We start from the raw sequence: 16,428 nt of genomic DNA, 5'->3' as shown, positions 1-16,428 counted from the left end.
GTTACAGACGGTTCGAAACCCAATTTCTTGCACATCAGAGCTCAGAAAACTTCTGTCAAAGGTGCCTCTCAAATTGTCTTCCACCACTTCAAATGAAACATGGTTCATTAAGAGTTTTTTAATCAGTCTGTAAGAAACACCATTTTAAAACAATGAAATTAAAGTGCTTCACCAATTCTGGAACATTGTTTTGATTTTTTTTCATTTTAAGGGGTCATTTCTGATGAAACTTATTTTGTCTGTATAATAAAGATGTTCAGAAATTTGAAAACTAGACTACAGTGTTTGTTTTCTGGGAGCAAAATACCGTGATCAGTCTGTCACAACTTTCTGACAGCTTTTTTTATCAGGAAACACTGAAATATTTGTTTTCATTCCAAAATGGGAAGAAGGACAAAATGAAAATGGCAAAACTGTCTTTGTCTCAACTCGCTTCTATAGGTGGAAATTCCTGGCATAGCCCCTGAGCTCCTGCTGAGGCTGTGGTCAGCAACCTGAGGTTTACACGGTACAAAAATATTGTCAAGGTTTTAAGGACATTAAATAAAGCAGTTCATCACATTCTTTTTCCTTACAAATGATTCAGCCATATGACAGTAAAATGCCAGTGTATTAAAAAAAAAAAAGAAGCATCATCTAATCTTAATGTCATCAAGGGGAGAAATCACTTTTAGATCTGGTCACCAATGAGATATGAGATTTAAGCTCTGAGAATAGTTATGTTGTAGCTGCTCTTTGGCATTTTGTTCTTCAACTACTGTGACTGAACGATTTCAAACAATGAAAACTCTATCTCTGTGGACTGCAATTTAATAACAATTTCTCTGGACTTAGGATGTTTGAAATAAGTTCAAAACTAAGCTAACACAGCAGAGGCAGCGTCTGGAGCTTTGGGACTGATGAATAGCATCCAGCAGGCAGGGATATGCTTGCTGGGGTGCCAGGTCAACACAGTAACCTTGGGCTGGTCCACTGCTCTTAATAGCTTTCTGCCTGCCCCACTCTTCTACTGTTATGCTACCACTTTACTCCAACATTGCAGGTAATGCTAGACAGATAGTACAGCATACCAGAGGTTATGTCCCCTGACAATTTCTTGTAAATAAAAAAGCCAAAACTCCCATAGGAGGGTGTTCCAGGTTGTTGTAAACAGAAAAACTATTTCTGAAGGCTGAAGTTCTGAAATACATGCACAGGAGACGGTATGGAGACAACCACAAGAAGGGTCCTTCCATTCACTGCTGGTGCCTTAAAAAAAAGAAAAGGAATGACTGTAACATGGCTTGTCCCCAACAATGGCAGTTAATATATATATAAAAAAAATCATATCGAGGTTTTTTTTCCTACATTAGGATAGTATAATATTATTGGAACTTTATTGCAAGTTCTACTTTCACTAGAAAAGTGCTTCATGAAAAGACAGGTGAAACACAGGAGTCAAAGTCAGTTTTGATTTTTATGAATCATTCTGTTTAGCTGTAGCCTCTGTTATATGCTTGAATGTTGCTATAAACAATTTAAACTTTGTTCTGAGGAGATTGTTTACCAAAAATGTGTATGATAATTCTGATTATAACAAAAACTGGAACTTGTTGTTAAACTTATGATGGAAAGTTATATGATGTGGTTGCCTGTAATAGTAAGTGGTTGAGCCTGATGTCTCAGGAGGTTCCTTGAAATGTAGTATCCCATGCCCCTAAATTTATTTTGTACTTGACATTGAATTTGTTTTTCAAGTGCTGCCTTGTGATTTATTTTAAAGGCCTTCCTAAGTCTGTCAAGCACTTTCCTTTGTCTGGACATCTAGAAAAATTGTTGTCACCTGCAAATACTGATATGGCTGTTTGGCCCTTTTCCAAACAATCTTATTAACTGCAGTTTCTAAAATAGTTCAGCAAATTTTCACTATAAGTTTCTAATTTGGGAGTAAGTGATATACTTCTATTTGCTACAGTTTTGTCAATCACTTTCTGAACTACAGCAGAATATTCACTCTTCTTACATGAATACTTTGTTTTCCTAATTGGTTCCTCAGGAAATACTTTTTCAATTAAATACATGGGCTTTCAAGTGAACTTATTTACAAAATGGTCTTCATCATCCATTGTTTAACACTCTTGATGCATTACCATAGGCTAGAGAGGAACAATTTTCCTTAATAGAAGCTCTGCCAGCTTGGCCTCATAGTATTCTCATTTTGGTGGTTTTATACTTTTGTTTTAATTATTGTTCCAAAAACTTTTCTGAGGATTCATAGTTTGTAACTCTGAGAACTCCCCTGTTTCCCTTTTTAGAAGGAAAGGGCAATGTTTTCTAGCCTGCCATTCTGTGTTTTCTAATGAGCTATTCTGTATTCTTTGTTAGAAACAGCAGCTATGCTTCTAAGAGATCTCCTGGAGGGATGCCATCGGTCAGGTGACATGCTGCTCTTTAATTTATCAGTTTAATTTTCCTACTCTTCTTATTTTGACAGCTCAGCCTGACATAGCGTGCTCTTTATTTCCTGATAAGGGTAGGGCTTGGATAGGTATCTTGGCTGTATTTTCCGTGGTGAAGACTAATATTGAATCTGTGTTGTGCTGTAATGCTTTTTCTAACGTCTACAACTTAACTTCTTTCAGCCTGTCTTTCTGTATGGTTTATAGTCAGGTTCTGTATTATTCTGTCAAATTCTGATTTGACCATAGGTTTCTGAAAAATCTATTACATCATGGCCCTATTGCACTGCCAGGCAATGTAGTTAAGCAGTTTCTGGTTTGAAGCTGTTGGCCTCGGTATATAGACACTTAGGGGCTTCTTTCCCAATACATGCAGTATGCCTACTCTTATTTAATTCCCTCTCCTAACAGCCTGATCTGTGACTGCAACCTGTCCTTCTCCATTCCATCCCCAGTCCCAGAGCTGTCCTCTCCGAGACGCAGAGGTCCCCCCGTGTTTCTGACATCTCTGGCAGGTATCTGCCTGACCCAAGCTCTCCCTGGCTCCTGTCAATGTTTCTCTTGCTCCGGATCAAAGCGTTGCCCTGGAACTTGTAAATGGTCTGTGCCGGCAATCTGGTTGCACTTTGGTTTAAGGTGGAGACCGTTTTTCTGTCTAGGCTCTCCTCTTGTACCTCCTAATGTCTAACATACTTAGACCCTCTCCTGTACACCAACTGCCCAGGTGTCCACTAGTTCCCTGGGGGATACCTGGTGTAACTTGTCTGGTTCCTGACTCTGGAAGCAAAAACCTGGTTGTGGGCACAATGGGTCAAAGCATTTGTCCCAGCAGTGTGAATCTAGCTTCCAAGACCTCCGTATCTCACTTTTCCTGATACATTATGCTATTATGATGTTGTAATTTCTCTGAAACATTTCTAAAATGCTTGCTGTCTTTATTTGAAATATGGTCATATTAAATAATATCAAAGGTTTAAATGTTATTAACGTATTAATAAAGAATGGCCTCTCCATTTCCAAAAGTCTAAATAGAAAACAATTGTACAAAGAGCAGCTTTTAATGGGAAAGTCAGTTTTATGCCCATAGCCTATGTGAAAACAAGATGGCATCATTTCCTGCAAAACCTATTACTGTATGGGGAGATTGTCACTTATCCCAACACAGGCTGTGCAAAGATCAATGTTTACCCTTCTCTGAATCACATATAAAACAAATGATGTGAAGAGAAGATTCACCATCTATTTAAAAACACTGGTTTCTATTTTGGACATAACATGTAAAATTTCTGTTTAGCAATTTCAGTTAATTGTTAGATTAACATTTTTGGGAACAGATTGCAAACTTCAAAATGGAAAAGATCATTTTAGGGAGGGAACCAAGGCAGCTGTCAGTGAGCAAAAATTAACATAAATTTGCATAACAGATGTACAGTAAGGTGTCTATGACAGACAATCGCTGAATATTAATGATACAGACCACGACATCATTTGCGTAAATGCTGTCTGCTGGGTATTGAAGCTGCTGCGCTATTTGCAGAAGACAAAGGAGCACAGAGCTGAACAGATGCACCAAATACATCGATGCATCTTAATTTATGACATCCTCATGAAAGACCTTGTGGTGCGATTTCAGGTTTTATTACAAATAATTCGGAGATAAAGGAACTAAGTAATTATCTTTTCCACTACAGTCAGTTGTTTCAAAGGGGAGGGAAGCTTACTTGTGACAACCATTGTGATGATTTTTTTGTGGAAAGCCTCTTTAAAAAAAATACCTCCATTACAAAGAGTCAAATATTCATCATTATTAAAAGATTAGCGCATATTAGCATGCTTCATGGGACTTGCCACCTAACGTACCATCACCACCACAACTGGAGTCCTCCAACAGACAATGCATTTCAATGACTCCACAAGGGGTAAAACTGGAGAAAAAGAGATGATATAGACTGTTTAAAAAACAACAAAAAAAAATTACTGATGTAATGGTGTTTTAGGTGAATATTAACCAGGGTTCACCCTCAATCTATCGTGCCCTTAGTCCTTGTAATAAGCTCCAGGTACAACTGGAACCACTCAAAGATTGAGCAGTATCTGCTCCATATAGAATATTCTTACATCAGTTTCTCCAGCTGCAGGAATACTGTAGTAAGTTATATGCTGGTAACAACAAAAAGCAAAATATTTGGGTCCCTGACTATATAATGCAGTAAAGTTAATAAGTGAGGAAGGGATAAATATAAAAAATAACAACCCCAAACTAGACTTCTAAGCTGTGTGTATAGAAAATCATGCAAGGAAGAGGTACTTCTCTTCTCTGCTATTAATTTATTTAGTCCTTAATGGATTCCTCTCCAAGCCCATGCTACCATAAGAAAATGAATTGCTGACATGATGGATCTGTTGGTAGCACATACAGAGTTTTATGCATGTAGTGTTCAATTTCCTTCTTGTCAGCTAATCAGCAGCAGAGAGACTTTTTATTTCAAGGGATTTCCTTTTCCCATTTCAACAGAGAATATAGCCCAGTAATCATTCTGCAGAGGCACTGTGTGAGCTGTTATTTCCACCTGCTTTTTCCTCAGAATTTCTATCAAAGCCTTAATCCAGTAACCTGATAAAATCCTTTCAAGGTCCTGTAGGGTCCATTGTGAAATTGTTCATCTGAATGGATTCTGAAATAACATGAAAGTTACCATGTCCCCAAAAGAGCCATATGGTGATTATTTTAATGGATGCTTACTGTATGCCCAGAAGGCAGTTAACATGTTATTTCACATTTTGTGTGAAAGAATGGAATAACTGCAATCTGACACTCTTCTGTCCAATTTTGCACCCAATGTCTTTTACAGAAATGCAGGTTTTTTCTGTGTTTCAGTACACTAACAGCAGGTGATAAGCTGATGCCCAGATATGCTAACAAGAGTTAATGCTGATAATCCCCTTCTTTCTAGCTTTTCTCTTCAATCCCTATTCTAACTTCACTTGGGGAAAGAGATGGAGGGAAAGAGATGGAAGGCTGAGCAGGAATGGACCATGTCCAAGTTGTACACAACAGGGATGAAATATGGAGCTGGAGAATTTCTTTGATGTGATGGAGGTCATCCATGGTGCTTTCTTGTCTCAAGTAATAACACAAAATTCTTGCTCACTACGAGTGGTTTGGCATTGTTTAGGTGGTGTGAGGTTTTATACAACTGTAAGCAAGCAAGCTGCTCTTATTCCCTACAACAACTTCTGAGCCTTGTTGACCAACTTCAGTCAACACTGGCAGAGGAGATGAGCCTTGAAGACAGCTGGAGCAGTGCTGAAGAAGTCTCTTCCCCTGCTACGAGAACTAGTTTAGGAGTCTTCCTCCTAGTCAGCCTTGTTGGACCGCAATTTTCTGTTCATTTTGCGAGTAGTCAGCTGGCAGTTTCTTGGGCAGCAACTTGGCCCATATGTAGCTTGCAATGAACTGCCTCTAACCTGGCTCATGAAGGATGGAAGTGCTGTAGCGGTATGGGTCATATGAAATCACAAGAGGCAGGGGAAAAGAAGGTTATTACAATGGGGATGTTGGAGGAAACCTGCAAGGACAGCATTTGGATACATTCCAGCTGTTTGAATGCTTCAGGCTGAAACCCAGGCTCAGCACTCCCCTCTCCATACCAGTTGCAACCATTCGGTCTCAATCATGCTCATATTTATTTCTCATGTGGCTGTTCTCTAGGTCCCCTGCATGGTTCAAAAAAAGCAGTGAACATGCCCATGCCTGGGTCAGTTTGGACACTAAAAAGGAAAGCCTTGCGACCAGTTTCTCCAGCCAGTAGGCTTGACTCAAAGTGGGTGCTTACACCTCCTGCAGCTGTCTTGGAAGTCACCGCTGACTTTAGCCAGGAGCAGGGTCCTACCTCTGCTTTAGGTCCTCCTGAGGAATAAACTGCTACTCTTCCACTGAAGCCTCCAGGCAGCTCCGCTGATGGGCTGGCTTCCCATTGCGGCTGGAGAGGCAGCCGGGGCACTCTGACCCCTGGAAGGAGGTGGCTTGGAAGTGTGAACACCCTCACCTGGAGTGACAACTCAGGGGGTGCTTTCAGGATTGAAAACTGAGATTTAGGAGAGCAGCTTTTCCAGCAGATGCATTTAAGGTGCTCAAGGTGTTTTTTGGATCTGGGCCTCTATTCATTAAGCACAAATGAAATTAAATATGACAAATGACTCCATATTCTTTCAGCAAACATAGAGGTTGTTAATAAATAATGCAAGTAATTAAATGCAAGGTTGAAAGCTTATCTCCAAAAGGAAATGATCTGTTCTGACTGAATAAAAGAACCATGACCCTGGGTATAGTGGGAGTTTGGAGAGAGCTTGAGCCCATGTTTGAGGGGAGGGAGAAAAGGGTAGATAATGATTGTAGTTTCTGTTTAATGTTCTTCTTTCATGTTTGGGGTTTAGTGAAAAAATTCTCATTCAATCCCAATAGCCACCTCAAGGAAACATCCAGGATGCCTTTTTTCCTTACAATTTAGCAAGCAAGCATGTGAGGACAACAAACCAGTGAGAGGAACTGCTATGCTTCTGGCTAGGAAGTCCGGTTCTGGTAGCATTTGCAAATGGCTGCATTGTCATGGGATATAATAGGGCTTCTTTGGTGCCTGCCAAAGGGCTCCCAAAACCTGTACATCCTGTCACTGTCCATTTGCCAGCATAACATGAAAACACTTGGCAAATAAAACATGAGAAGCTTCAGAGCTCAATTTGTTCGCTTTTACACTATTAGAAAACCATTGACTTAATTAGATTTACTCTGAATTTATCCTGATATAACTGAGAGCAAAAAATGGCTCTGTAGAAGTAATACATATATTTTATTCATTATGGTTTTCCCTTAAACAATTTGAGAGCCTTAGTAGAAGGAGCCCTAGGTTGATGCATAATATACCAAGCTGAGCAGTAACTAAAATAGACCTTTTTCCTCTGCTGCAAGTCTCACTAGGTCACTTTTTGAAAACTGCTACAACACATTTCAATAAACAAATATTTTTTTATTCATTTGGATTCAGCTTTCAGAATGAGGTCACCTTTGGAGCAGTATCCTGCAGCTCAGGCACTCTCAGCAAGATGCGCCTGAGGAATGGGCTACAGAATTCGATAGTCTCTGTTTTGGATAAACAAATATCATATTTGTTCTAAATGTCATGCGAAGATCTCCTTCCATGTCTGAACAGATGGAAGCTATAGCATGGTGATATCTTCCTTTTTTTTTTTTTTTCACCCCTCCTTTTTTGATGTGATGCAGCAAGTTCCTCCTTTGTCTGGTTACACTGTAAATAACAATTTATTGTTAGCAATGATTAAGTTGTAGTTAAGCTTCACTACTCGCATCCTTTTGTTGTGGGCTCTCAGACTACTTAATGGCCCCTGTTCCACCCAGTAGGTAAAAATCCTCTGGACAGAAACCCAGGGATTGGTCTGGCTAAGCATAGGGAGTATGTATTCTAGCTCAGAGCAGTGATCCTTTTGCTAAGCATGATCTCCTTGAGGAAGCAAAAGAAAGCTAGATTTCTGATGAGAGGCAGGAAGGATACCTTAAAGCTAAACTGTAAATATTATTCAGAATACCTTTTCAGTGCTTTGAAATGCACTGTCCTGCTCACATCTACAAGCCCAATAAAATAATTCTTGGGAAAGAAAAGGCTAAGAGGACAAGTATCACAATAGAGTGAACAAAGGCAGACTGGGGTCTGGTTGCTGTGGTTACTCAAATTGGTCATGTAAGGGGTGGTTCTAGTTTTTGGATGAAGTGAGAACGATGTTAGTGTATGTAAATCTGGAGAGTGTTACAAGCATAAGAAAATTAATAATGAGGGGAGAGAGGGAGGCATTGAACAACTTCTGCATAAAGGATTCAGAGCAAAAAGACTAAGGAGAAAAGACATTAGAGAGTATATCAGCATGAAGATAAGTGCAGAAATGTAGAAATAATAGAGCCCGAGAAAGCTCCATAGCAGACACAGAGATGGTGGGGGACAGGGAAAGCATGGGAAGCCAGTACAGAAATTCAAACCAGGAAAAGCGTTCAGTGAGACAGGAAAGGAAAATGGTGTCAGAGAAATACGTCTAGTGGACAAATTACAGAAAATGGTGAAATAAAGTGTGAGAAGGTGAATAGAGTAGTGAAAGGTGAGAATTACTGGAATATAAGCTAGTGTCCAGAGAACTTAAAATGGGAAGGTGCAAAAGAGAAAAGGCAATAAATTTCAGACACCCTGTGAGGGTGTAAAGAGGAAGAGCTTTTTGGTGTGAAATTGATTAAATGCTAAAGAAAACATTGGGTCTCTTTTTTTAATGTAAGATTAAATCCTAGTGAAGCATGCCAACTCCACAGCTTCAGCAGAAGTAAATTCCAAACCTGAGAAACTTAACTTGAAGTATCTTACCAGAGCACAGTAAGCAAAGTTTGTGGGCAAACGTTAGAGCAGCCCAGCACCTTGATGCAGTGGATTTACAAAAATGAGGATGTGAAATGCCAGTAAGACAGACTAGGCCAGGAACAAGACTTCTACAAGAATACTACTTAAATAATAATGAAACTGTTAAGGAAGTAATAAAACCTTCTGAAGTAGGAAACTTGTATTAGTACCTTCCTTTATTAGAATCCTAAACGTTCCTTCCATTCAAGTCAAAGAACAGATTGCAGCATAAAATGTTATCCCAGATCTGAGAAACTGATAAAATAATAAAATGGAATCTATTCAGACCTAATAACAGTGGGCAAAAATCCACTAAACACCACCTACCTCTCTCAAGCCTGAATTGCCCCATGTTATTGCTATTAACTACTGGAATGTTCTTGGGAAGCCCAGCCAGGAATAAGAAATGTAGCCATGAGACTGGGGCATATGTGTCAGAAAAGCAGCTGTGTAAATAGTGAATCTTTTGTTTTGCTGGTATTTCTGAAAGTAAAGAAAAAAATAATTTTAGGCTGAATGTAAAGGAAACATTTTTAATATAAATGAAATTTTCTTTGGTTGAATTACTTGCTTCATTTAACCTAAAGCAAAATGCATTGCTTAAAATGTATTTTTTCTTTTTTATTTTTTTTAGTTTTAAAATAAGTTTGTTAGAAATTTTCTAAATTCAGTACTATTTTGAATGAAGAAAATACAAACACCCAACTTTCTTTAAATATGAACACATTTTTTTTTGGAAGGAGGACTACTTTAAGCCTTTTGTGGCTCAAACTATTAAGTAAATTCAGTGTGACTAGTTGATATATTTTGCTGTTCACTGAATAATTTGTCCAAGAGATATTTTAGCCAAAAACTTCTACCAAGTTTTAGTCAAGCCATAAATCTGTTTTCCACAATAGTAGAGGACATAAATGTTCTCATAGAAGCAGATATTAAAACAATTTAAAAAAAAAAAAGGTAGTTTACAGGTATCCAGCAAAAAGTCACTGGGTCTAGAAAACCTCAGGTGTTTCTTCACTGACTGGCTTTCATGGGAATTTGATCCTGGTTTTTGAACCCCATTTGAAAATGGCCAAAGGGTCAGCTGGGAGCCTGGCCATGAGAGACTGGAGGAAGGCTGGTGGGGGTTCCCCAGGAAGGATGAGCCAGGACCCCTTGCTGGAGGAGTAGCCTGGGGGGGGTAGGTGGGACACAGGCAAGGCGGTTGGTAGTGGTGGGGTCTAGTGGCACCAGGGAGAGAAGGAGTAGGCTATAAAAAAATGAAACTTATATATTTCCCACAGTCAGAAATGTTAGACATTTAGAAAAGACCTCCATCCCTGAAAACATGAAGATTCAAACAACGCAGAGGCAGTTTTCCAGCTAAAAGCAGCAAATCTCTTTCAAATAGCACCTTCCTAGTTCTTTTCTCAAAACGTTTTCTCAGAAACACTATGGGATGCTTTTTCAAGCTGTATCAGGTTTTCTTATCTGACAATTTTTATGTTCATGTTTTCTCACACCTTTTTCCAAAAAAACCCACCCAGGCCAGACTTCTTTGCCCAAAGCATCCGAATTCCTCAGCAAGAATGTGCCTTGATGGGAGCCATCAGGAATACAGGCAGGTGCTGGAGTGCAGCGGGATGCTTGGACAACCTGGAATCAGGAGTCCCATGGCTGCTTTTCATCCTGTGCTGCCACAACCTGCTCCCTCTGCTGCCATTGTCTGCGGTTTGCATCTGCGATCCGTTGGCTTAAGTGCATGAACTGCAGGCAAACCACAGCCTCGTGAGGTTTAGAAACCAAAGGAAAGAGTTAATAAATGACTGACTTGTTCAAAACAATGAATGTGCCCAGCTGAGTTTGAGAATATACAAACCGTAGATTTTATTTCTCCCTATGAAGAATTTAAGAAATTTGTGAAATACAGCTTTCCAACCAAATTTCAGACATCAGAAATTCTCATTCTTCTATTTGAGGCCTTGATTGTGGTCTCTTAATGAGGAATTAAAGAGTATTTTCAATTTTTATTTAATAAATGCTCTTCTTCATGGCTTCCTCTCCTTTTTTCATCAGCTTATTCTGTTAATACTTGAGTGTTTAACCTTGGATTTTTTTTCTCGCTCCACAATACTAGAAGATTTCTGGGTGACACTTCCTTGAGCTATTCGCTGATATGCAGGTGGTGCATGTTCAAGGTCATGGTCCTTGTTGAAAGGTGGGAGAAAGGTGAAGAGCAAAAAATGATTTGAGTAATTTTCTGCCTCTTTTCCTTCTATTGGAACTAAAGCTTATACTGAATGAGGACTTTCTGCTTCTTTATAATATGAAGAGAGAGTTTATTTGTGTTGGTGTTACCAGGACTAATTTTCAGTTTTGAAAATGTAATAAAAAGGAATATGGATATTGTGAATCACAGTGAAGATGGTCTCAGTACGTGGCTAGTTGATGTCCTCATTGAAACCTATGTGTAGAAATTTACTCTTAGTGTGCTTACAGAACTGAAATTGGGGGGGGGGGGGGATTGTAATAACAATTTTTGTGGATCAATTCATCTTTATCTTACACAGACATTTTCAAAAAAGTTCATATCTAAATGAGAAACCAACACTTTTTTAAAATAAATGTTAAAATTAGACATTAGAAAGAAAAAAATCCAAAACTTCAGAAAATTCACCCCTAACTGTTTATCTCACCTGTAACCATTAAGCAATACTTTTTATCATTCTAAGAAAGTAATTTTTCACCAATGAGCAACTGGGGGGGGGGTTGGAGATGTGCTCAAGTCTAGATGTTTCATTAGTTCAAAACCTGGCTGCTGAGTTGACATCTGGAACTTCGTAAGCAACAACTAGTAGAGGATGTGAAATATCCAGGACATTCATGCCATCGCTGTGTAAAATAGAGATGGACTGAATGTTGTTTCTGAAATGTCCTTCTTTCGGATTATACTACTGTCTATATGCATTTGTATGAACAGCTATTTTATTTAGTTTTTCCACGACCAAAACAGTGTCCAAATGTGCGGCAGAGATTTATTGATCCCTTTGCAAGTGTGAGGTTTGGAAGACTGAGGTCCCCCTTCAAGCTCCATGTCAATAAGCATTTATTTCTTCAAAAGATAGTAGTTACAAGAAGAGTTTGAGAAATACTGTGTCACTCTCCGCTCTGTCTGACTCAATGTTAGGATCCAGACTTGATCTTTCATATTTCACCAACCCCCAGAACTTTGTAGGGGTAAAAGCTGTGGTTTTCCCCTCTAATGGGGGGAAAATCTCACTGGAATACTACCAAGCTTGGAATCATCAATACTTTAATGCTAAACAAGTTGGGGTTTTTTCCCTGCTTTGTCTTACAGAAGTCTTTACAGCAACATCTTGGTCATCAGCATTCAAAGGGTGCAGGACTTTCATTGCTGATTCTAACAAATGGTCCAATGTTGAGAACCCTAGTGCTCTTCATTAATGATGCCCTGTCATGCAGATGACCTGAGGCTCAATACTAGAGGTGCATTATTTCATTTTTAATCAGAGGCTTCCCTTTGTTTTTTTCTTTGTGGCCAGAAGAAAGTTTCTTTTGTATTTATGTGCTCAAGATCTTGTATTCTAACCAGTCTGATCTCAGGAGATGGTTGGTTGCTTTTTTTTTTCAGATGTACTGTAAAAATTATTTCCTCCAGAACAACTGCCCTGTCAGCAGTGTAGTCAGCAATAATACACATACATTTCTTTTTCCCTTCACCCCCAATGTTATACAGCAGTGCATTTTTGGAGCGAACTCCTCCATAAATCTGCTCTCTTCAGTTCTAGAAAAGCAATTTGCAATGTTGTGTTTTCTTCCCAAACTTCACCAGGTACTGTTGCTTTCTTGATGCAAAATAAATAACAGGCTATGATAGAGACATCTATTTCAACAGTACTGATTAACTAGCACAGCCGTGTCCCTTCCAAGAAGCAGCTCCTTTTGAGTAAGCAATCCATTTCAAATGGTCTTTGGGCTTGTTGCTCTGCTGTGTAATCCGTTTTTTGTTTGTGTGTGTGTATGGGCTCTTTAATCATAGCCAGCTCCACTGGTTCCAAGTGATCCTTGGAAGTGTGCCAGTGTAAAAGTAGACAGAGGACAAGAAAATTAGACCTTCTCTATTCTCTTTTTTTTTTTAACTAAGGATTTTTGTAAGTATCAGGACCCTTCTCAGAGCGTACAGGCCCATAACTGCGCCACATAACTAGATGCCCCATGCTTTTTTTATGACTCACTTGTAGCAACTAGAAGTTGGTTAGAATTAAAAGCCTGCAATCAAATACATTCTAGGTATATATTATATTATAGCAAGGATTAGTAGTCATCTGTCATTTTAAGGAAAGCCCAGTGAAACAACTGTTTCTATCTGCACCAACCCTTCTGAGTTCTGTTATCCCATTCACAGTAACTAGCCGAGCTGGCCGCTCCTGCAATGGCAGCTGCCTTCTGCCACTGCTCTCATTGTGCTTTGCTACAAAACGGGGCCAAAATTAGTTTACCAGTTCCAAAGCACTTATTTCTCTCTGTGGATCCATCTGAAAAGGAGGTCTCAAATTTGTTCCACTAGCTGCAGCAAGATCTACTTGGACATTGTACGATCTCTGCTGTCTTTTGTCCGTGAGTACTGCAGGATGTCTCCGGGGTACCACCACAGCTAGTTCAGGCTTCAGAGATGTGGTTATGAGCTGGTAGATGGGGCTGATGGCAGGTGCCTGGGCAGAACCAAAAAACTCCTTTACAGAGGATTTGTGATAAAATCAAGGCAGAGTATGTTAGTGCCAAACAGTGGATGAGTAGCTCTGGGAGAGAGAGAGAGAGAGTTTCTTCACCTACAACATTAAGGCAGGTAAGTTTGCTCTAGCATGAAGCACCACAGGGCACACAATGTGCTTAGGGCTAAAAAATGGGAGTACTGTGTGCACTGTGGCATGTACTGCGTTTAGCAGAAAGGGTCTGTTCTTCACTGAGAAGTTTCTCTCTTTCTGCTTTGGGGAATTTTTCTAATTATTTGCATAAAAATTCCGGGAAAGCTGCAATGTGCAAGCATGTAACCTTCTGCCATGGATTTAATTATAATTTTTTCCTTAGTCTTTGGTAGTTATAGTGTTTTTCCTTTTTACATCCCACTAGCCTATTCTCACTGTCATCCCATTCTGGAGCATGTTCTTCATATATTTTTTTATTCTGCAATTTATGTGATGCATCTAAAAAGGGTGCTGCAACAATTCTGAGGTCTAATGGGCAATTTCTGCCTCCGCTGCTAGCTTTCCTAGGGCTGCCTGTGGAATGGATCCTTGCAGAATCCTAAGGAGTAGATCTGAGAAGGGGACCACATGACTGAAGTGACAGCGAAGTCGAAAGGTGGACTATTTTGCCAAGGAGAGTGGCTACTGCTTCCCTGTCCAGATAATGGGGGTGGCATGACTTCATCATCACTCTTGCACTCTTGGAAATGAGAGATCTGTGAAACTGGGAGATGTCACATAGGAGTAGGAAAGTCTCCATGACCCGCCTAGAATGTCAGCTTCACACCCCTGAGCCATTTTTATCGGTCTTGCTTTATACTACTTGATTACTGTGATTTTGTGCATGTGTCAGTAGTCTTGAAACCAGCTTTCTACGAGCACTGGTTCCAGCTGAACTTCTCTCAAACTGACTTCCAAGTTCATGGCTTGCTGTGCCGAGGACGTGCTCAGAGGAGAGCTCTGGTTAGACTTAACTAGGCTCCCTTAGCAACCGCGAATAATTTCTCCACTGGCTTTCTGTGTTAAAGAAGGAAGCTTGGTTTGAAGATTAATTTTGGCTTCTCCCTTTCCCAGGGTGTTAAAGGTCAGTGCCTCACTGATTCTGGTTTGACTGAGCCTTCAGGCCATTCCTGAATAGTCTTATAACTACAAAGCAAAGTCTGAGTCCTTGGGAGCAAAGAGAAGTGCTGCAATGCAGAGCAACAACATAGGAATACCAAGATGAAAAATGACAGCCCCAGAGTAATTTCATTAGTGTTGTTAATACTCGAAGAGGGCTGAGGGCAGAATTTGTACCAACCTCATGCATCAGATTAAAACAGAATATCTCAAGCCACATCCTGTGGTGATAGGGAGGAAGAAGCAGTTCTCCATTATGTATGGACTTTCTAGGGAGGCCAAAAGGGCTGTTGTCTCTCGTTAGCTCCAATGGGTAGTCTATTTACTTCTAGCCACATGGTGTGACAATTATTTCCTCTGCCAGGGGAAAATATCTAGCCTGGATCCAGCCATGTTCCCATATTTTCCTGGATCCCAGGAGAGCGTTTTGTGCCTGGGATTCTGTAACCCCTTATCCTCACATCTGCAAACAGTTGAGAAAATATCTTTGGATGTATGTTCAATGACTCTGAATTTTTAGCTTAGTTCTTGCCTGTTACTGCTGGGTCGAAAAGAAAAGCAGATGAGGGGGAGAAAGGAAGCTTAAGAAACTGAAGAAAAGGTCAGCATGGCTGAAAAGCAGTGTAGGACTGTGGGTGGGGCAGTAGATGGAAACTGGGGTCATTTCATTTCTATTGGACACTATCCTACCCCAGGTAGATGACAGTAAGCTGATTGCTTTACCTTTACAGCTGACGTCAGTTTAGATTTGGAGTTTCTTGGAGCAGATCTTTGGGCAATGAGTTTCTTTCTGCGGGCTACCACTCTTAACTGGAACATCTAGATGCCATTGTACTACAAATAAATAAATAATCATAACCAGTGCCAACACTTAGACTTAGATAATGGTGTGCATGGCCTCCATTCTGAGAGGACAAGTTATCCTATGAGGGTTTCTCTAACCAATATGAATGTTCCTTCTCCTAGTTTATTCCAAATTGCTCCCATGAACTGCTGGCACTTGAATTATCCATGAGAGGCCTGTCTGTTTGTCATGTAGGTTGTGCCACAGGGAATAAAGTTTGTGCATTGGAATGCAATGGGGTCAAACAGGGGAGTCTGCAAATACTGCAACTGCTCTCAGGCTGGAGCTTTCCGTGCCTCTCCCTTTTCAGAAGCAATTGAAGTTCTCCTTTGGGAGCAGGCAGAAAAGCAAGTGCTTTACTTACATCAAGCATGAGCTTCTAAAAGACATTCACAGTATGGCACAGCTTCTGTGGCTGTGCGTGGCTTGCAGCAGAAACGTGGAATTCAGGAGGGAAGATCCTAGATGCAGGTGATACATTTGCAAGGGTGAATGAGCCGCTTTCTCCTTCATGAGTGATGACGTTAAACAACTCCTTCCTATCTACACCACATTTTCTTATTCAACATCACACAAAGAGAGAAAGGCATAGACTAGAGCATTGATGAAATTAAAGCAGAGAGCTTCCTATAAAACCCATTCCCTAAGTTTCCGTCTTAACTTGAGTAAATTTAAAGGTTGATACAAAGTGCAGGGAAGTCAACGGAAAACTGCCTGTTGACTTAAAAAGATATTGGATTAGGCCCATGAGGAATAAAGAGCTTTCTACATTGGCTAAGCCTTGAAGATTAATTCATGAGAGCAAAGTTCAGTCAAAGTTAAGTGCT

This window comes from Buteo buteo, chromosome 1 (assembly GCF_964188355.1).
Source record: "Buteo buteo chromosome 1, bButBut1.hap1.1, whole genome shotgun sequence".
Lineage (NCBI taxonomy): Eukaryota > Metazoa > Chordata > Aves > Accipitriformes > Accipitridae > Buteo > Buteo buteo.
This window is presented reverse-complemented; position numbering follows the sequence as displayed.